Genomic DNA, 24,580 nt, shown 5'->3' with positions numbered 1-24,580 from the left:
TATTGTACAGAGGCTGTAAAGCATGGCCACTTTCATGTATTATAGATTATTACTCCTTACTAGCACGGGGCTCCCATCTATTGTACAGGGGCTGCATAGCATGGCCACCTTCATGTATTATAGATTATTTGTCCTTACTAGCACAGGGCTCCCATCTATTGTACAGGGGCTGCACAGCATGGCCACCTTCATGTATAATAGATTATTAGTCCTTACTAACACTGAGCTCCCGTCTATTGTACAGGGCCTGTACAGCATGGCCACCTTCTTGTATTATAGATTATTAGTCTTTAATAGCACGGGGCTCCCATCTATTATACAGAGGCTTTAAAGCATGGCCACCTTCATGTATTATAGATTATTAGTCCTTACTAGCACTGAGCTCTCATTTATTGTACAGGGGCTGCACAGCATGGCCACCTTCATGTATTATAGATTATTAGTCCTTACTGGCACGGGGCACACATCTATTGTACAGGGGCTGCACAGCATGGCCACCTTCATGTATTATAGATTATTAGTCCTTACTAGCACGGGGCTCCCATCTATTGAACAGGGGCTGCACAGCATGGCCACCTTCATGTATTATAGATTATTAATCCTTACTAGCACTGAGCTCTTATTTATTGTACAGGGGCTGCACAGCATGGCCACCTTCATGTATTATAGATTATTAGTCCTTACTGGCACGGGGCTCACATCTATTGTACAGGGGCTTCACAGCATGGCCACCTTCATGTATTATAGATTATTAGTCCTTACTAGCACAGGGCTCCCATCTATTGTACAGGGCCTGTACAGCATGGCCACCTTCATGTATTATAGATTATTAGTCCTTACTAGCACAGGGCTCCCATCTATTGTACAGGGGCTGCACAGCATGGCCACCTTCATGTATAATAGATTATTAGCCTTACTAGCACTGAGCTCCCGTCTATTGTACAGGGCCTGTACAGCATGGCCACCTTCTTGTATTATAGATTATTAGTCTTTAATAGCACGGGGCTCCCATCTATTATACAGGGGCTGCACAGCATGGCCACCTTCATGTATTATAGATTATTAGTCCTTACTGGCACGGGTCGCACATCTATTGTACAGGGGCTGCACAGCATGGCCAACCTCATGTATTATAGATTATTAATCCTTACTAGCACTGAGCTCTCATTTATTGTACAGGGGCTGCACAGCATGGCCACCTTCATGTATTATAGATTATTAGTCCTTACTGGCACAGGGCTCACATCTATTGTACAGGGGCTTCACAGCATGGCCACCTTCATGTATTATAGATTATTAGTCCTTACTAGCACAGGGCTCCCATCTATTGTACAGGGGCTGTACAGCATGGCCACCTTCATGTATTATAGATTATTAGTCCTTACTAGCACGGGCCTCCAATCTATTGTACTGGGTCTGCACAGCATGGCCACCTTCATGTATTATAGATTATTAATCCTTACTAGCACTGAGCTCTCATTTATTGTACAGGGGCTGCACAGCATGGCCACCTTCATGTATTATAGATTATTAGTCCTTACTAGCATTGAGCTCCCATCTATTGTACAGGGGCTGCACAGCATGGCCACCTTCATGTATTATAGATTATTAATCCTTACTAGCACTGAGCTCTCATTTATTGTACAGGGGCTGCACAGCATGGCCACCTTCATGTATTATAGATTATTAGTCCTTACTAGCACTGAGCTCTCATTTATTGTACAGGGGCTGCACAGCATGGCCACCTTCATGTATTATAGATTATTAGTCCTTACTAGCACTGAGCTCCCGTATATTGTAGAGGGCCTGTACAGCATGGCCACCTTCTTGTATTGTAGATTATTAGTCTTTAATTGCACGGGGCTCCCATCTATTGTACAGGGCCTGTACAGCATGGCCACCTTCATGTATTATAGATTATTAGTCCTTACTAGCACAGGGCTCCCAACTATTGTACAGGGGCTGCACAGCATGGCCACCTTCATGTATTATAGATTATTAGTCCTTACTAGCACAGGGCTCCCACCTATTGTACAGAGGCTGCACAGCATGGCCACTTTCATGTATTATACATTATTAGTCCTTACTAGCACGGGGCTCCCATCTATTGTACAGGGGCTGCAGAGCATGGCCACCTTCATGTATTATAGATTATTAGTCCTTACTAGCACTGAGCTCCCATCTATTGTACAGGGCCTGTACAGCATGGCCACCTTCTTGTATTATAGATTATTAGACTTTAATAGCACGGGGCTCCCATCTATTATACAGGGGCTGCACAGCATGGCCACCTTCATGTATTATAGATTATTAGTCCTTACTAGCACAGGGCTCCCATCTATTGTACAGTGGCTGCACAGCATGGCCACCTTCATGTATTATAGATTATTAGTCCTTACTAGCACGGGGCTCCCATCTATTGTACAGAGGCTGCACAGCATGGCCACCTTCATGTATTATAGATTATTAGTCCTTACTAGCACTGAGCTCCCGTCTATTGTACAGGGGCTGCACAGCATGACCACCTTCTTGTATTATAGATTATTAGTCTTTAATAGCACGGGGCTCCCATCTATTATACAGGGGCTGCACAGCATGGCCACCTTCATGTATTATAGATTATTAGTCCTTACTAGCACAGGGCTCCCATCTATTGTACAGGGGCTGCACAGCATGGCCACCTTCATGTATTATAGATTATTAGTCCTTACTAGCACAGGGCTCCCATCTATTGTACTGGGTCTGCACAGCAGGGCCACCTTCGTGTATTATAGATTATTAATCCTTCCTAGCACTGGGCTCCTATCTATTGTACAGGGCCTGTACAGCATGGCCACCTTCATGTATTATAGATTATTAGTCCTTACTAGCACAGGGCTCCCATCTATTGTACAGGGGCTGCACAGCATGGCCACCTTTATGTATTATAGATTATTAGTCCTTACTAGCACAGGGCTCCCATCTATTGTACAGGGGCTGCACAGCATGGCCACCTTTATGTATTATAGATTATTAGTCCATACTAGCACTGAGCTCCCGTCTATTGTACAGGGGCTGAACAGCATGGCCACCTTCTTGTATTATAGATTATTAGTCTTTAATAGCACGGGGCTCCCATCTATTGTACAGAGGCTGTAAAGCATGGCCACCATCATGTATTATAGATTATTAATCCTTACTAGCACTGAGCTCTCATTAATTGTACAGGGGCTGCACAGCATGGCCACCTTCATGTATTATAGATTATTAGTCCTTACTAGCACTGAGCTCCCATATATTGTACAGGGGCTGCACAGCATGGCCACCTTCATGTATTATAGATTATTAGTCCTTACTAGCACTGAGCTCCCGTATATTGTAGAGGGCCTGTACAGCATGGCCACCTTCTTGTATTATAGATTATTAGTCTTTAATTGCACGGGGCTCCCATCTATTGTACAGAGCCTGTACAGCATGGCCACCTTCATGTATTACAGATTATTAGTCCTTACTAGCACAGGGCTCCCAACTATTGTACAGGGGCTGCACAGCATGGCCACCTTCATGTATTATAGATTATTAGTCCTTACTAGCACAGGGCTCCCACCTATTGTACAGAGGCTGCACAGCATGGCCACTTTCATGTATTATACATTATTAGTCCTTACTAGCACGGGGCTCCCATCTATTGTACAGGGGCTGCACAGCATGGCCACCTTCATGTATTATAGATTATTAGTCCTTACTAGCACTGAGCTCCCATCTATTGTACAGGGCCTGTACAGCATGGCCACCTTCTTGTATTATAGATTATTAGACTTTAATAGCACGGGGCTCCCATCTATTATACAGGGACTGCACAGCATGGCCACATTCATGTATTATAGATTATTAGTCCTTACTAGCACAGGGCTCCCATCTATTGTACAGTGGCTGCACAGCATGGCCACCTTCATGTATTATAGATTATTAGTCCTTACTAGCACGGGGCTCCCATCGATTGTACAGAGGCTACACAGCATGGCCACCTTCATGTATTATAGATTATTAGTCCTTACTAGCACTGAGCTCCCGTCTATTATACAGGGCCTGTACATCATGGCCACCTTCATGTATTATAGATTATTAGTCCTTACTAGCACGGGGCTCCCATCTATTATACAGGGGCTGCACAGCATGGCCACCTTCATGTATTATAGATTATTAGTCCTTACTAGCACAGGGCTCCCATCTATTGTACAGGGGCTGCACAGCATGGCCACCTTCATGTATAATAGATTATTAGTCCTTACTAGCACTGAGCTCCCATCTATTGTACAGGGCCTGTAAAGCATGGCCACCTTCATGTATTATAGATTATTAGTCCTTACTAGCATGGGGCTCCCATCTATTGTACAGAGGCTGCACAGCATGGCCACCTTCATGTATTATAGATTATTAGTCCTTACTAGCATGGGGCTCCCATCTATTGTACAGGGGCTGCACAGCATGGCCACCTTCATGTATTAAAGATTATTAATCCTTACTAGCACGGGGCTACCATCTATTCTACAGGGGCTGCACAGCATGGCCACCTTCATGTATTATAGATTATTAATCCTTACTAGCACTGAGCTCTCATTTATTGTACAGGGGCTGCACAGCATGGCCACCTTCATGTATTATAGATTATTAGTCCTAACTAGCACTGAGCTCCCGTCTATTGTACAGGGCCTGTACAGCATGGCCACTTTCTTGTATTATAGATTATTAGTCTTTAATAGCACGGGGCTCCCATCTATTGTACAGGGCCTGTACAGCATGGCCACCTTCATGTATTATAGATTATTAGTCCTTACTAGCACAGGGCTCCCATCTATTGTACAGGGGCTGCACAGCATGGCCACCTTCATGTATAATAGATTATTAGTCCTTACTAGCACTGAGCTCCCGTCTATTGTACAGGGCCTGTACAGCATGGCCACCTTCTTGTATTATAGATTATTAGTCTTTAATAGCACGGGGCTCCCATCTATTATACAGAGGCTGTAAAGCATGGCCACCTTCATGTATTATAGATTATTAGTCCTTACTAGCACTGAGCTCTCATTTATTGTACAGGGGCTGCACAGCATGGCCACCTTCATGTATTATAGATTATTAGTCCTTACTGGCACGGGGCACACATCTATTGTACAGGGGCTGCACAGCATGGCCACCTTCATGTATTATAGATTATTAGTCCTTACTAGCACGGAGCTCCCATCTATTGTACTGGGGCTGCACAGCATGGCCACCTTCATGTATTATAGATTATTAATCCTTACTAGCACTGAGCTCTTATTTATTGTACAGGGGCTGCACAGCATGGCCACCTTCATGTATTATAGATTATTAGTCCTTACTGGCACGGGGCTCACATCTATTGTACAGGGGCTTCACAGCATGGCCACCTTCATGTATTATAGATTATTAGTCCTTACTAGCACAGGGCTCCCATCTATTGTACAGGGGCTGTACAGCATGGCCACCTTCATGTATTATAGATTATTAGTCCTTACTAGCATGGGGCTCCCATCTATTGTACTGGGTCTGCACAGCATGGCCACCTTCATGTATTATAGATTATTAGTCCTTACTAGCACTGGGCTCCCATCTATTGTACAGGGGCTGCACAGCATGGCCACCTTCTTGTATTATAGATTATTAGTCTTTAATAGCATGGGGCTCCCATCTATTATACAGGGGCTGCACAGCATGGCCACCTTCATGTATTAAAGATTATTCATCCTTACTAGCACGGGGCTCCCATATATTCTACAGGGTCTGCACAGCATGGCCACCTTCATGTATTATAGATTATTAATCCTTACTAGCACTGAGCTCTCATTTATTGTACAGGGGCTGGACAGCATGGCCACCTTCATGTATTATAGATTATTAATCCTTCCTAGCACTGGGCTCCTATCTATTGTACAGAGGCTGCACAGCATGGCCACCTTCATGTATTATAGATTATAAGTTCTTACTAGCACAGGGCTCCCATCTATTGTACAGGGGCTTCACAGCATGGCCACCTTCATGTATTATAGATTATTAGTCCTCACTAGAACAGAGCTCCCGTCTTTTGAACAGGGCCTGTACAGCATGGCCACCTTTATGTATTATAGACTATTAGTCCTTACTAGCACTGAGCTCCCGTCTATTGTACAGGGCCTGTACAGCATGGCAACCTTCATGTATTATAGATTATTAGTCTGTACTAGCACAGGGTTCCCATCTATTGTACAGGGCCTGCACAGCATGGCCACCTTCATGTATTATAGATTATTAATCCTTACTAGCACTGAGCTCTTATTTATTGTACAGGGGCTGCACAGCATGGCCACCTTCATGTATTATAGATTATTAGACCTTACTGGCACGGGCTCACATCTATTGTACAAGGGCTTCACAGCATGGCCACCTTCATGTATTATAGATTATTAGTCCTTACTAGCACAAGGCTCCCATCTATTGTACAGGGGCTGTACAGCATGGCCACCTTCATGTATTATAGATTATTAGTCCTTACTAGCACGGGGCTCCCATCTATTGTACTGGGTCTGCACAGCATGGCCACCTTCATGTATTATAGATTATTAATCCTTCCTAGCACTGGGCTCCTATCTATTGTACAGAAGCTGCACAGCATGGCCACCTTCATGTATTATAGATTATTAGTCCTTACTAGCACTGGGCTCCTATCTATTGTACAGAGGCTGCAAAGCATGTCCACCTTCATGTATTATAGATTATTAATCCTTACTAGCACTGAGCTCCCGTCTATTGTACAGGGCCTGTACAGCATGGCCACCTTCTTGTATTATAGATTATTAATCCTTACTAGCACTGAGCTCTCATTTATTGTACAGGGGCTGCACAGCATGGCCACCTTCATGTATTATAGATTATTAGTCCTTACTAGCACGGGGCTCCAATCTATTGTACTGGGTCTGCACAGCATGGCCACCTTCATGTATTATAGATTATTAATCCTTCCTAGCACTGGGCTCCTATCTATTGTACAGGGCCTGTACAGCATGGCCACCTTCATGTATTATAGATTATTAGTCCTTACTAGCACAGGGATCCCATCTATTGTACAGGGGCTGCACAGCATGGCCACCTTCATGTATTATAGATTATTAGTCCTTACTAGCACAAGGCTCCCATCTATTGTACAGGGGCTGCACAGCATGGCCACCTTTATGTATTATAGATTATTAGTCCATACTAGCACTGAGCTCCCGTCTATTGTACAGGGGCTGAACAGCATGGCCACCTTCTTGTATTATAGATTATTAGTCTTTAATAGCACGGGGCTCCCATCTATTGTACAGAGGCTGTAAAGCATGGCCACCATCATGTATTATAGATTATTAATCCTTACTAGCACTGAGCTCTCATTAATTGTACAGGGGCTGCACAGCATGGCCACCTTCATGTATTATAGATTATTAGTCCTTACTAGCACTGAGCTCCCATATATTGTACAGGGGCTGCACAGCATGGCCACCTTCATGTATTATAGATTATTAATCCTTACTAGCACTGAGCTCTCATTTATTGTACAGGGGCTGCACAGCATGGCCACCTTCATGTATTATAGATTATTAGTCCTTACTAGCACTGAGCTCCCGTATATTGTAGAGGGCCTGTACAGCATGGCCACCTTCTTGTATTATAGATTATTAGTCTTTAATTGCACGGGGCTCCCATCTATTGTACAGAGCCTGTACAGCATGGCCACCTTCATGTATTACAGATTATTAGTCCTTACTAGCACAGGGCTCCCAACTATTGTACAGGGGCTGCACAGCATGGCCACCTTCATGTATTATAGATTATTAGTCCTTACTAGCACAGGGCTCCCACCTATTGTACAGAGGCTGCACAGCATGGCCACTTTCATGTATTATACATTATTAGTCCTTACTAGCACGGGGCTCCCATCTATTGTACAGGGGCTGCACAGCATGGCCACCTTCATGTATTATAGATTATTAGTCCTTACTAGCACTGAGCTCCCATCTATTGTACAGGGCCTGTACAGCATGGCCACCTTCTTGTATTATAGATTATTAGACTTTAATAGCACGGGGCTCCCATCTATTATACAGGGACTGCACAGCATGGCCACCTTCATGTATTATAGATTATTAGTCCTTACTAGCACAGGGCTCCCATCTATTGTACAATGGCTGCACAGCATGGCCACCTTCATGTATTATAGATTATTAGTCTTTACTAGCACGGGGCTCCCATCTATTGTACAGAGGCTACACAGCATGGCCACCTTCATGTATTATAGATTATTAGTCCTTACTAGCACTGAGCTCCCGTCTATTATACAGGGCCTGTACATCATGGCCACCTTCATGTATTATAGATTATTAGTCCTTACTAGCACTGGGCTCCCATCTATTGTACAGGGGCTGCACAGCATGACCACCTTCTTGTATTATAGATTATTAGTCTTTATTAGCACGGGGCTCCCATCTATTATACAGGGGCTGCACAGCATGGCCACCTTCATGTATTATAGATTATTAGTCCTTACTAGCACTGAGCTCCCGTCTATTGTACAGGGGCTGCACAGCATGGCCACCTTCATGTATTATAGATTATTAGTCCTTACTAGCACTGAGCTCCCGTCTATTATACAGGGCCTGTACATCATGGCCACCTTCATGTATTATAGATTATTAGTCCTTACTAGCACTGGGCTCCCATCTATTGTACAGAGGCTGCACAGCATGGCCACCTTCATGTATTATAGATTATTAGTCCTTACTAGCACAGGGCTCCCATCTATTGTACAGGGGCTGCACAGCATGGCCACCTTCATGTATTATAGATTATTAGTCCTTACTAGCACTGAGCTCCCATCTATTGTACAGGGCCTGTAAAGCATGGCCACCTTCATGTATTATAGATTATTAGTCCTTACTAGCATGGGGCTCCCATCTATTGTACAGAGGCTGCACAGCATGGCCACCTTCATGTATTATAGATTATTAGTCCTTACTAGCATGGGGCTCCCATCTATTGTACAGGGGCTGCACAGCATGGCCACCTTCATGTATTAAAGATTATTAATCCTTACTAGCACGGGGCTACCATCTATTCTACAGGGGCTGCACAGCATGGCCACCTTCATGTATTATAGATTATTAATCCTTACTAGCACTGAGCTCTCATTTATTGTACAGGGGCTGCACAGCATGGCCACCTTCATGTATTATAGATTATTAGTCCTAACTAGCACTGAGCTCCCGTCTATTGTACAGGGCCTGTACAGCATGGCCACCTTCTTGTATTATAGATTATTAGTCTTTAATAGCACGGGGCTCCCATCTATTGTACAGGGCCTGTACAGCATGGCCACCTTCATGTATTATAGATTATTAGTCCTTACTAGCACAGGGCTCCCATCTATTGTACAGGGGCTGCACAGCATGGCCACCTTCATGTATAATAGATTATTAGTCCTTACTAGCACTGAGCTCCCGTCTATTGTACAGGGCCTGTACAGCATGGCCACCTTCTTGTATTATAGATTATTAGTCTTTAATAGCACGGGGCTCCCATCTATTATACAGAGGCTGTAAAGCATGGCCACCTTCATGTATTATAGATTATTAGTCCTTACTAGCACTGAGCTCTCATTTATTGTACAGGGGCTGCACAGCATGGCCACCTTCATGTATTATAGATTATTAGTCCTTACTGGCATGGGGCACACATCTATTGTACAGGGGCTGCACAGCATGGCCACCTTCATGTATTATAGATTATTAGTCCTTACTAGCACGGAGCTCCCATCTATTGTACTGGGGCTGCACAGCATGGCCACCTTCATGTATTATAGATTATTAATCCTTACTAGCACTGAGCTCTTATTTATTGTACAGGGGCTGCACAGCATGGCCACCTTCATGTATTATAGATTATTAGTCCTTACTGGCACGGGGCTCACATCTATTGTACAGGGGCTTCACAGCATGGCCACCTTCATGTATTATAGATTATTAGTCCTTACTAGCACAGGGCTCCCATCTATTGTACAGGGGCTGTACAGCATGGCCACCTTCATGTATTATAGATTATTAGTCCTTACTAGCATGGGGCTCCCATCTATTGTACTGGGTCTGCACAGCATGGCCACCTTCATGTATTATAGATTATTAGTCCTTTCTAGCACTGGGCTCCCATCTATTGTACAGTGGCTGCACAGCATGGCCACCTTCTTGTATTATAGATTATTAGTCTTTAATAGCACGGGGCTCCCATCTATTATACAGGGGCTGCACAGCATGGCCACCTTCATGTATTATAGATTATTAGTCCTTACTAGCACAGGGCTCCCATCTATTGTACAGGGGCTGCACAGCATGGCCACCTTCATGTATTATAGATTATTAGTCCTTACTAGCACTAGGCTCCCATCTATTGTACAGAGGCTGCACAGCATGGCCACCTTCATGTATTATTGATTATTAGTCCTTACTAGCACAGGGCTCCCATCTATTGTACAGAGGCTGCACAGCATGGCCACCTTCATGTATTATAGATTATTAGTCCTTACTAGCACAGGGCTCCCATCTATTGTACAGGGGCTGCACAGCATGGCCACCTTCTTGTATTATAGATTATTAGTCTTTAATAGCACGGGGCTCCCATCTATTGTACAGAGGCTGTAAAGCATAGCCACCATCATGTATTATAGATTATTAATCCTTACTAGCACTGAGCTCTCATTTATTGTACAGGGGCTGCACAGCATGGCCACCTTCATGTATTATAGATTATTAGTCCTTACTATCACTGAGCTCTCATTTATTGTACAGGGGCTGCACAGCATGGCCACCTTCATGTATTATAGATTATTAGTCCTTACTAGCACTGAGCTCCCGTATATTGTAGAGGGCCTGTACAGCATGGCCACCTTCTTGTATTATAGATTATTAGTCTTTAATTGCACGGGGCTTCCATCTATTGTACAGGGCCTGTACAGCATGGCCACCTTCTTGTATTATAGATTATTAGACTTTAATAGCACGGGGCTCCCATCTATTATACAGGGGCTGCACAGCATGGCCACCTTCATGTATTATAGATTATTAGTCCTTACTAGCACAGGGCTCCCATCTATTGTACAGTGGCTGCACAGCAAGGCCACCTTCATGTATTATAGATTATTAGTCCTTACTAGCACGGGGCTCCCATCTATTGTACAGAGGCTGCACAGCATGGCCACCTTCATGTATTATAGATTATTAGTCCTTACTAGCACTGAGCTCCCGTCTATTGTACAGGGCCTGTACATCATGGCCACCTTCATGTATTATAGATTATTAGTCCTTACTAGCACTGGGCTCCCATCTATTGTACAGGGGCTGCACAGCATGACCACCTTCTTGTATTATAGATTATTAGTCCTTACTAGCACTGAGCTCCCGTCTATTGTACAGGGCCTGTACATCATGGCCACCTTCATGTATTATAGATTATTAGTCCTTACTAGCACGGGGCTCCCATCTATTATACAGGGGCTGCACAGCATGGCCACCTTCATGTATTAGAGATTATTAGTCCTTACTAGCACAGGGCTCCAATCTATTGTATAGGGGCTGCACAGCATGGCCACCTTCATGTATTATAGATTATTAGTCCTTACTAGCACTGAGCTCCCATCTATTGTAAAGGGGCTGTAAAGCATGGCCACCTTCATGTATTATAGATTATTAGTCCTTACTAGCATGGGGCTCCCATCTATTGTACAGAGGCTGCACAGCATGGCCACCTTCATGTATTATAGATTATTAGTCCTTACTAGCATGGGGCTCCCATCTATTGTACAGGGGCTGCACAGCATGGCCACCTTCATGTATTAAAGATTATTCATCCTTACTAGCACGGGGCTCCCATCTATTCTACAGGGTCTGCACAGCATGGCCACCTTCATGTATTATAGATTATTAATCCTTACTAGCACTGAGCTCTCATTTATTGTACAGGGGCTGCACAGCATGGCCACCTTCATGTATTATAGATTATTAATCCTTCCTAGCACTGGGCTCCTATCTATTGTACAGAGGCTGCACAGCATGGCCACCTTCATGTATTATAGATTATAAGTTCTTACTAGCACAGGGCTCCCATCTATTGTACAGGGGCTTCACAGCATGGCCACCTTCATGTATTATAGATTATTAGTCCTCACTAGAACAGAGCTCCCGTCTTTTGAACAGGGCCTGTACAGCATGGCCACCTTTATGTATTATAGACTATTAGTCCTTACTAGCACTGAGCTCCCGTCTATTGTACAGGGCCTGTACAGCATGGCAACCTTCATGTATTATAGATTATTAGTCTGTACTAGCACAGGGTTCCCATCTATTGTACAGGGCCTGCACAGCATGGCCACCTTCATGTATTATAGATTATTAATCCTTACTAGCACTGAGCTCTTATTTATTGTACAGGGGCTGCACAGCATGGCCACCTTCATGTATTATAGATTATTAGACCTTACTGGCACGGGCTCACATCTATTGTACAAGGGCTTCACAGCATGGCCACCTTCATGTATTATAGATTATTAGTCCTTACTAGCACAAGGCTCCCATCTATTGTACAGGGGCTGTACAGCATGGCCACCTTCATGTATTATAGATTATTAGTCCTTACTAGCACGGGGCTCCCATCTATTGTACTGGGTCTGCACAGCATGGCCACCTTCATGTATTATAGATTATTAATCCTTCCTAGCACTGGGCTCCTATCTATTGTACAGAAGCTGCACAGCATGGCCACCTTCATGTATTATAGATTATTAGTCCTTACTAGCACAGGGCTCCCATCTATTGTACAGAGGCTGTAAAGCATGTCCACCTTCATGTATTATAGATTATTAATCCTTACTAGCACTGAGCTCCCGTCTATTGTACAGGGCCTGTACAGCATGGCCACCTTCTTGTATTATAGATTATTAATCCTTACTAGCACTGAGCTCTCATTTATTGTACAGGGGCTGCACAGCATGGCCACCTTCATGTATTATAGATTATTAATCCTTCCTAGCACTGGGCTCCTATCTATTGTACAGGGGCTGCACAGCATGGCCACCTTTATGTATTATAGATTATTAGTCCTTACTAGCACAAGGCTCCCATCTATTGTACAGGGGCTGCACAGCATGGCCACCTTTATGTATTATAGATTATTAGTCCATACTAGCACTGAGCTCCCGTCTATTGTACAGGGGCTGAACAGCATGGCCACCATCATGTATTATAGATTATTAATCCTTACTAGCACTGAGCTCTCATTAATTGAACAGGGGCTGCACAGCATGGCCACCTTCATGTATTATAGATTATTAGTCCTTACTAGCACTGAGCTCCCATATATTGTACAGGGGCTGCACAGCATGGCCACCTTCATGTATTATAGATTATTAATCCTTACTAGCACTGAGCTCTCATTTATTGTACAGGGGCTGCACAGCATGGCCACCTTCATGTATTATAGATTATTAGTCCTTACTAGCACTGAGCTCCCGTATATTGTAGAGGGCCTGTACAGCATGGCCACCTTCTTGTATTATAGATTATTAGTCTTTAATTGCACGGGGCTCCCATCTATTGTACAGAGCCTGTACAGCATGGCCACCTTCATGTATTACAGATTATTAGTCCTTACTAGCACAGGGCTCCCAACTATTGTACAGGGGCTGCACAGCATGGCCACCTTCATGTATTATAGATTATTAGTCCTTACTAGCACAGGGCTCCCACCTATTGTACAGAGGCTGCACAGCATGGCCACTTTCATGTATTATACATTATTAGTCCTTACTAGCACGGGGCTCCCATCTATTGTACAGGGGCTGCACAGCATGGCCACCTTCATGTATTATAGATTATTAGTCCTTACTAGCACTGAGCTCCCATCTATTGTACAGGGCCTGTACAGCATGGCCACCTTCTTGTATTATAGATTATTAGACTTTAATAGCACGGGGCTCCCATCTATTATACAGGGACTGCACAGCATGGCCACCTTCATGTATTATAGATTATTAGTCCTTACTAGCACAGGGCTCCCATCTATTGTACAATGGCTGCACAGCATGGCCACCTTCATGTATTATAGATTATTAGTCCTTACTAGCACGGGGCTCCCATCTATTGTACAGAGGCTACACAGCATGGCCACCTTCATGTATTATAGATTATTAGTCTTTACTAGCACTGAGCTCCCGTCTATTATACAGGGCCTGTACATCATGGCCACCTTCATGTATTATAGATTATTAGTCCTTACTAGCACTGGGCTCCCATCTATTGTACAGGGCCTGTAAAGCATGGCCACCTTCATGTATTATAGATTATTAGTCCTTACTAGCATGGGGCTCCCATCTATTGTACAGAGGCTGCACAGCATGGCCACCTTCATGTATTATAGATTATTAGTCCTTACTAGCATGGGGCTCCCATCTATTGTACAGGGGCTGCACAGCATGGCCACCTTCATGTATTAAAGATTATTAATCCTTACTAGCACGGGGCTACCATCTATTCTACAGGGGCTGCACAGCATGGCCACCTTCATGTATTATAGATTATTAATCCTTACTAGCACTGAGCTCTCATTTATTGTACAGGGGCTGCACAGCATGGCCACCTTCATGTATTATAGATTATTAGTCCTTACTGGCACGGGGCACACATCTATTGTACAGGGGCTGCACAGCATGGCCACCTTCATGTATTATAGATTATTAGTCCTTACTAGCACGGAGCTCCCATCTATTGTACAGGGGCTGCACAGCATGGCCACCTTCATGTATTATAGATTATTAATCCTTACTAGCACTGAGCTCTTATTTATTGTACAGGGGCTGCACAGCATGGCCACCTTCATGTATTATAGATTATTAGTCCTTACTGGCACGGGGCTCACATCTATTGTACAGGGGCTTCACAGCATGGCCACCTTCATGTATTATAGATTATTAGTCCTTACTAGCACAGGGCTCCCATCTATTGTACAGGGGCTGTACAGCATGGCCACCTTCATGTATTATAGATTATTAGTCCTTACTAGCATGGGGCTCCCATCTATTGTACAGGGGCTGCACAGCATGGCCACCTTCTTGTATTATAGATTATTAGTCTTTAATAGCACGGGCTCCCATCTATTATACAGGGGCTGCACAGCATGGCCACCTTCATGTATTATAGATTATTAGTCCTTACTAGCACAGGGCTCCCATTTATTGTACAGGGGCTGCACAGCATGGCCACCTTCATGTATTATAGATTATTAGTCCTTATTAGCACTGAGCTCCCATCTATTGTACAGGGGCTGCATAGCATGGCCACCTTCATGTATTAAACATTATTAATCCTTCCTAGCACTGGGCTCCTATCTATTGTACAGAGGCTGCACAGCATGGCCACCTTCATGTATTATAGATTATTAGTCCTTACTAGCACAGGGCTCCCATCTATCGTACAGAGGCTGCACAGCATGGCCACCTTCATGTATTATAGATTATTAATCCTTACTAGCACTGAGCTCTCATTTATTGGACAGGGGCTGCACAGCATGGCCACCTTCATGTATTATAAATTATAAGTCCTTACTAGCACTGAGCTCCCATCTATTGTACAGGGGCTGTAAAGCATGGCCACCTTCATGTATTATAGATTATTAGTCCTTACTAGCATGGGGCTCCCATCTATTGTACAGAGGCTGCACAGCATGGCCACCTTCATGTATTATAGATTATTAGTCCTTACTAGCTTGGGGCTCCCATCTATTGTACAGGGGCTGCACAGCATGGCCACCTTCATGTATTAAACATTATTAATCCTTCCTAGCACTGGGCTCCTATCTATTGTACAGAGGCTGCACAGCATGGCCACCTTCATGTATTATAGATTATTAGTCCTTACTAGCACAGGGCTCCCATCTATTGTACAGAGGCTGCACAGCATGGCCACCTTCATGTATTATAGATGATTAGTCCTTACTAGCACAGGGCTCCCATCTATTGTACAGGGGCTGCACAGCATGGCCACCTTCTTGTATTATAGACTATTAGTCTTTATAAGCACGGGGCTCCCATCTATTGTACAGAGGCTCTAAAGCATGGCCACCTTCATGTATTATAGATTGTTAATCCTTACTAGCACTGAGCTCTCATTTATTGTACAGGGGCTGCACAGCATGGCCACCTTCATGTATTATAGATTATTAGTCCTTACTAGCACTGAGCTCCCATCTATTGTACAGGGGCTGCACAGCATGGCCACCTTCATGTATTATAGATTATTAATCCTTACTAGCACTGAGCTCTCATTTATTGTACAGGGGCTGCACAGCATGGCCACCTTCATGTATTATAGATTATTAGTCCTTACTAGCACTGAGCTCCCGTCTATTGTACAGGGCCTGTACAGCATGGCCACCTTCTTGTATTATAGATTATTAGTCTTTAATAGCACGGGGCTCCCATCTATTGTACAGGGCCTGTACAGCATAGCCACCTTCATGTATTATAGATTATTAGTCCTTACTAGCACAGGGCTCCCATCTATTGTACAGGGGCTGCACAGCATGGCCACCTTCATGTATAATAGATTATTAGTCCTTACTAGCACTGAGCTCCCGTCTATTGTACAGGGCCTGTACAGCATGGCCACCTTCTTGTATTATAGATTATTAGTCTTTAATAGCATGGGGCTTCCATCTATTATACAGATGCTGTAAAGCATGGCCACCTTCATGTATTATAGATTATTAGTCCTTACTGGCACGGGGCACACATCTATTGTACAGGGGCTGCACAGCATGGCCACCTTCATGTATTATAGATTATTAGTCCTTACTAGCATGGGGCTCCCATCTATTGTACAGGGGCTGCACAGCATGGCCACCTTCATGTATTATAGATTATTAATCCTTACTAGCACTGAGCTCTTATTTATTGTACAGGGGCTGCACAGCATGGCCACCTTCATGTATTATAGATTATTAGTCCTTACTGGCACGGGGCTCACATCTATTGTACAGGGGCTTCACAGCATGGCCACCTTCATGTATTATAGATTATTAGTCCTTACTAGCACAGGGCTCCCATCTATTGTACAGGGGCTGTACAGCATGGCCACCTTCATGTATTATAGATTATTAGTCCTTACTAGCATGGGGCTCCCATCTATTGTACTGGGTCTGCACAGCATGGCCACCTTCATGTATTATAGATTATTAATCCTTCCTAGCACTGGGCTCCTATCTATTCTACAGAGGCTGCACAGCATGGCCACCTTCATGTATTATAGGTTATTAGTCCTTACTAGCACAGGGCTCCCATCTATTGTACAGAGGCTGCACAGCATGGCCACCTTCATGTATTATAGATTATTAGTCCTTACTAGCACAGGGCTCCCATCTATTGTACAGGGGCTTCACAGCATGGCCACCTTCATGTATTATAGATTATTAGTCCTCACTAGAACTGAGCTCCCGTCTATTGTACAGGGGCTGTACAGCATGGCCACCTTCATGTATTATAGATTATTAGTCCGTACTAGCACAGGGCTCCCATCTATTGTACAGGGCCTGCACAGCATGGTCACCTTCATGTATTATAGATTATTAGTCCTTACTAGCACGGGGCTCCCATCTATTGTACAGAGGCCGCACAGCATGGCCACCTTCATGTATTATAGATTATTAGTCCTTACTAGCACGGGGCTCCCATCTATTGTACAGGGGCTGCACAGCATGGCCACCTTCATGTATTATAGATTATTAGTCCTCACTAGCACTGAGCTCCCATCTATTGTACAGGGCCTGCACAGCATGGCCACCTTCATATATTATAGATTATTAGTCCTTACTAGCACGGGGCTCCCATCTATTGTACAGGGCCTGTACAGCATGGCCACCTTCATGTATTATAGATTATTAGTCCTTACTAGCACTGAGCTCCCATCTAATGTACAGGGGCTGCACAGCATGGCCACCTTCATGTATTATAGATTATTAATCCTTACTAGCACTGAGCTCCCATCTATTGTACAGGGGCTGCACAGCATGGCCACCTTCATGTATTATAGATTAATAGTCCTTACTAGCACTGAGCTCTCATTTATTTTACAAGGGCTGCACAGCATTGCCACCTTAAAGTATTATAGATTATTAGTCCTTACTGGCATGGGGCTCACATCTATTGTACAGGGGCTTCACAGCATGGTCACCTTCATGTATTATAGATTATTAGTCCTTACTAGCACAGGGATCCCATCTATTGTACAGGGGCTGTACAGCATGGCCACCTTCATGTATTATAGATTATTAATCCTTACTAGCACGGGGCTCCCATCTATTGTACTGGGGCTGCACAGCATGGCCACCTTCATGTATTATAGATTATTAATCCTTCCTAGCACTGGGCTCCTATCTATTGTACAGAGGCTGCACAGCATGGCCACCTTCATGTATTATAGATTATTAGTCCTTACTAGCACGGGGCTCCCATCTATTGTACAGAGGCTGTAAAGCATGGCCACCTTCATGTATTATAGATTATTAATCCTTACTAGCACTGAGCTCTCATTTATTGTACAGGGGCTGCACAGCATGGCCACCTTCATGTATTATAGATTATTAGTCCTTACTAGCACTGAGCTCCCATCTATTGTACAGGGGCTGCACAGCATGGCCACCTTCATGTATTATAGATTATTAATCCTTACTAGCACTGAGCTCTCATTTATTGTACAGGGGCTGCACAGCAAGGCCACCTTCATGTATTATAGATTATTAGTCCTTACTAGCACTGAGCTCCCATCTATTGTACAAGGCCTGTACAGCATGGCCACCTTCATGTATTATAGATTATTAGTCCTTACTAGCACTGAGCTCCCATCTATTGTACAAGGCCTGTACAGCATGGCAACCTTCTTGTATTATAGATTATTAGTCTTTAATAGCACGGGGCTCCCATCTATTCTACAGGGCCTGTACAGCATGGCCACCTTCATGTATTATAGATTATTAGTCCTTACTAGCACAGGGCTGCCATCTATTGTACAGAGGCTGCACAGCTTGGCCACCTTCATGTATTATAGATTATTAGTCCTTACTAGCACGGGGCTCCCATCTATTATACAGGAGCTGCACAGCATGGCCACCTTCATGTATTATAGATTATTAGTCCTTATTAGCACAGGGCTCCCATCTATTGTACAGGGGCTGCACAGCATGGCCACCTTCATGTATTATAGATTATTAGTCCTTACTAGCACGGGGCTCCCATCTATTGTACAGAGGCTGCACAGCATGGCCACCTTCATGTATTATAGATTATTAGTCCTTACTAGCACTGAGCTCCCGTCTATTGTTCAGGGCCTGTACAGCATGGCCACCTTCATGTATTATAGATTATTAGTCCTTACTAGCACTGAGCTCCCATCTATTGTACAGGCGCTGTAAAGCATGGCCACCTTCATGTATTATAGATTATTAGTCCTTACTAGCATGGGGCTCCCATCTATTGTACAGAGGCTGCACAGCATGGCCACCTTCATGTATTATAGATTATTAGTCCTTACTAGCATGGGGCTCCCATCTATTGTACAGGGGCTGCACAGCATGGCCACCTTCATGTATTAAACATTATTAATCCATCCTAGCACTGGGCTCCTATCTATTGTACAGAGGCTGCACAGCATGGCCACCTTCATGTATTATAGATTATTAGTCCTTACTAGCACAGGGCTCCCATCTATCGTACAGAGGCTGCACAGCATGGCCACCTTCATGTATTATAGATGATTAGTCCTTACTAGCACTGAGCTCCCGTCTATTGTACAGGGGCTGCACAGCATGGCCACCTTCTTGTATTATAGATTATTAGTCTTTAATAGCACGGGGCTCCCATCTATTGTACAGAGGCTGTAAAGCATGGCCACCTTCATGTATTATAGATTGTTAATCCTTACTAGCACTGAGCTCTCATTTATTGTACAGGGGCTGCACAGCATGGCCACCTTCATGTATTATAGATTATTAATCCTTACTAGCACTGAGCTCTCATTTATTAGACAGGGGCTGCACAGCATGGCCACCTTCATGTATTATAGATTATTAGTTCTTAATAGCACTGAGCTCCCGTCTATTGTACAGGGCCTGTACAGCATGGCCACCTTCATGTATTATAGATTATTAGTCCTTACTAGCACTGAGCTCCCATCTATTGTACAGGGGCTGTAAAGCATGGCCACCTTCATGTATTATAGATTATTAGTCCTTACTAGCATGGGGCTCCCATCTATTGTACAGAGGCTGCACAGCATGGCCACCTTCATGTATTATAGATTATTAGTCCTTACTAGCATGGGGCTCCCATCTATTGTACAGGGGCTGCACAGCATGGCCACCTTCATGTATTAAACATTATTAATCCTTCCTAGCACTGGGCTCCTATCTATTGTAGAGAGGCTGCACAGCATGGCCACCTTCATGTATTATAGATTATTAGTCCTTACTAGCACAGGGCTCCCATCTATTGTACAGAGGCTGCACAGCATGGCCACCTTCATGTATTATAGATGATTAGTCCTTACTAGCACTGAGCTCCCGTCTATTGTACAGGGGCTGCACAGCATGGCCACCTTCTTGTATTATAGACTATTAGTCTTTATAAGCACGGGGCGCCCATCTATTGTACAGAGGCTGTAAAGCATGGCCACCTTCATGTATTATAGATTGTTAATCCTTACTAGCACTGAGCTCTCATTTATTGTACAGGGGCTGCACAGCATGGCCACCTTCATGTATTATAGATTATTAGTCCTTACTAGCACTGAGCTCCCATCTATTGTACAGGGGCTGCACAGCATGGCCACCTTCATGTATTATTGATTATTAATCCTTACTAGCACTGAGCTCTCATTTATTGTACAGGGGCTGCACAGCATGGCCACCTTCATGTATTATAGATTATTAGTCCTTACTAGCACTGAGCTCCCGTCTATTGTACAGGGCCTGTACAGCATGGCCACCTTCTTGTATTATAGATTATTAGTCTTTAATAGCATGGGGCTCCCATCTATTGTACAGGGCCTGTACAGCATGGCCACCTTCATGTATTATAGATTATTAGTCCTTACTAGCACAGGGCTCCCATCTATTGTACAGGGGCTGCACAGCATGGCCACCTTCATGTATAATAGATTATTAGTCCATACTAGCACTGAGCTCCCGTCTATTGTACAGGGCCTGTACAGCATGGCCACCTTCTTGTATTATAGATTATTAGTCTTTAATAGCATGGGGCTCCCATCTATTATACAGAGGCTGTAAAGCATGGCCACCTTCATGTATTATAGATTATTAGTCCTTACTAGCACTGAGCTCTCATTTATTGTACAGGGGCTGCACAGCATGGCCACCTTCATGTATTATAGATTATTAGTCCTTACTGGCACGGGGCACACATCTATTGTACAGGGGCTGCACAGCATGGCCACCTTCATGTATTATAGATTATTAGTCCTTACTAGCACGGGGCTCCCATCTATTGTACAGGGGCTGCACAGCATGGCCACCTTCATGTATTATAGATTATTAATCCTTACTAGCACTGAGCTCTTATTTATTGTACAGGGGCTGCACAGCATGGCCACCTTCATGTATTATAGATTATTAGTCCTTACTGGCACGGGGCTCACATCTATTGTACAGGGGCTTCACAGCATGGCCACCTTCATGTATTATAGATTATTAGTCCTTACTAGCACAGGGCTCCCATCTATTGTACAGGGGCTGTACAGCATGGCCACCTTCATTTATTATAGATTATTAGTCCTTACTAGCATGGGGCTCCCATCTATTGTACTGGGTCTGCACAGCATGGCCACCTTCATGTATTATAGATTATTAATCCTTCCTAGCACTGGGCTCCTATCTACTGTACAGAGGCTGCACAGCATGGCCACCTTCATGTATTATAGATTATTAGTCCTTACTAGCACAGGGCTCCCATCTATTGTACAGAGGCTGCACAGCATGGCCACCTTCATGTATTATAGATTATTAGTCCTTACTGGCACGGGGCTCACATCTATTGTACAGGGGCTTCACAGCATGGCCACCTTCATGTATTATAGATTATTAGTCCTTACTAGCACAGGGCTCCCATCTATTGTACAGGGGCTGTACAGCATGGCCACCTTCATTTATTATAGATTATTAGTCCTTACTAGCATGGGGCTCCCATCTATTGTACTGGGTCTGCACAGCATGGCCACCTTCATGTATTATAGATTATTAATCCTTCCTAGCACTGGGCTCCTATCTATTGTACAGAGGCTGCACAGCATGGCCACCTTCATGTATTATAGATTATTAGTCCTTACTAGCACAGGGCTCCCATCTATTGTACAGAGGCTGCACAGCATGGCCACCTTCATGTATTATAGATTATTAGTCCTTACTAGCACAGGGCTCCCATCTATTGTACAGGGGCTGCACAGCATGGCCACCTTCATGTATAATATATTATTAGTCCTTACTAGCACTGAGCTCCCGTCTATTGTACAGGGCCTGTACAGCATGGCCACCTTCTTGTATTATAGATTATTAGTCTTTAATAGCACGGGGCTCCCATCTATTATACAGGGGCTGCATAGCATGGCCACCTTCATGTATTATAGATTATTAGTCCTTACTAGCACTGATCTCCCATCTATTGTACAGGGCCTGTACAGCATGGCCACCTTCTTGTATTATAGATTATTAGTCTTTAATAGCACGGGGCTCCCATCTATTGTACAGAGGCTGTAAAGCATGGCCACCTTCATGTATTATAGATTATTAGTCCTTACTAGCACGGGGCTCCCATCTATTGTACAGGGGCTGCACAGCATGGCCACCTTCATGTATTATAGATTATTTGTCCTTACTAGCACTGAGCTCTCATTTATTGTACAGGGGCTGCACAGCATGGCCACCTTCATGTATTATAGATTATTAGTCCTTACTAGCACAGGGCTCCCATCTATTGTACAGGGGCTGCACAGCATGGCCACCTTCATGTATTATAGATTATTAGTCCTTACTAGCACGGGGCTCCCATCTATTGTACAGAGGCTGCACAGCATGGCCACCTTCATGTATTATAGATTATTAGTCCTTACTAGCACTGAGCTCCCGTCTATTGTTCAGGGCCTGTACAGCATGGCCACCTTCATGTATTATAGATTTTTAGTCCTTACTAGCACTGGGCTCCCATCTATTGTACAGGGGCTGCACAGCATGGCCACCTTCTTGTATTATAGATTATTAGTCTTTAATAGCACGGGGCTCCCATATATTATACAGGGGCTGCACAGCATGGCCACCTTCATGTATTATAGATTATTAGTCGTTACTAGCACAGGGCTCCCATTTATTGTACAGGGGCTGCACAGCATGGCCAACTTCATGTATTATAGATTATTAGTCCTTACTAGCATGGGGCTCCCATCTATTGTACAGAGGCTGCACAGCATGGCCACCTTCATGTATTATAGATTATTAGTCCTTACTAGCATGGGGCTCCCATCTATTGTACAGGGGCTGCACAGCATGGCCACCTTCATGTATTATAGATTATTAGTCCTTACTAGCATGGGGCTCCCATCTATTGTACAGGGGCTGCACAGCATGGCCACCTTCATGTATTAAACATTATTAATCCTTCCTAGCACTGGGCTCCTATCTATTGTACAGAGGCTGCACAGCATGGCCACCTTCATGTATTATAGATTAAAAGTCCTTACTAGCACAGGGCTCCCATCTATTGTACAGAGGCTGCACAGCATGGCCACCTTCATGTATTATAGATGATTAGTCCTTACTAGCACTGAACTCCCGTCTATTGTACAGGGGCTGCACAGCATGGCCACCTTCTTGTATTATAGATTATTAGTCTTTAATAGCACGGGGCTCCCATCTATTGTACAGAGGCTGTAAAGCATGGCCACCTTCATGTATTATAGATTGTTAATCCTTACTAGCACTGAGCTCTCATTTATTGTACAGGGGCTGCACAGCATGGCCACCTTCATATATTATAGATTATTAGTCCTTACTAGCACTGAGCTCCCATCTATTGTACAGGGGCTGCACAGCATGGCCACCTTCATGTATTATAGATTATTAATCCTTACTAGCACTGAGCTCTCATTTATTGTACAGGTGCTGCACAGCATGGCCACCTTCATGTATTATAGATTATTAGTCCTTACTAGCACTGAGCTCCCATCTATTGTACAGGGCCTGTAGAGCATGGCCACCTTATTGTATTATAGATTATTAGTCTTTAATAGCACGGGGCTCCCATCTATTGTACAGGGCCTGTACAGCATGGCCACCTTCATGTATTATAGATTATTAGTCCTTACTAGCACAGGGCTCCCATCTATTGTACAGGGGCTGCACAGCATGGCCACCTTCATGTATAATAGATTATTAGTCCTTACTAGCACTGAGCTCCCGTCTATTGTACAGGGCC

The sequence above is a fragment of the Taudactylus pleione genome, unplaced genomic scaffold (assembly GCF_031769625.1).
Source record: "Taudactylus pleione unplaced genomic scaffold, aTauple2 ptg000747l, whole genome shotgun sequence".
Classification (NCBI taxonomy): Eukaryota; Metazoa; Chordata; class Amphibia; order Anura; family Myobatrachidae; genus Taudactylus; species Taudactylus pleione.
The sequence above is the reverse complement of the archived record's forward strand: the minus strand, read 5'-3'. Positions refer to the sequence as shown.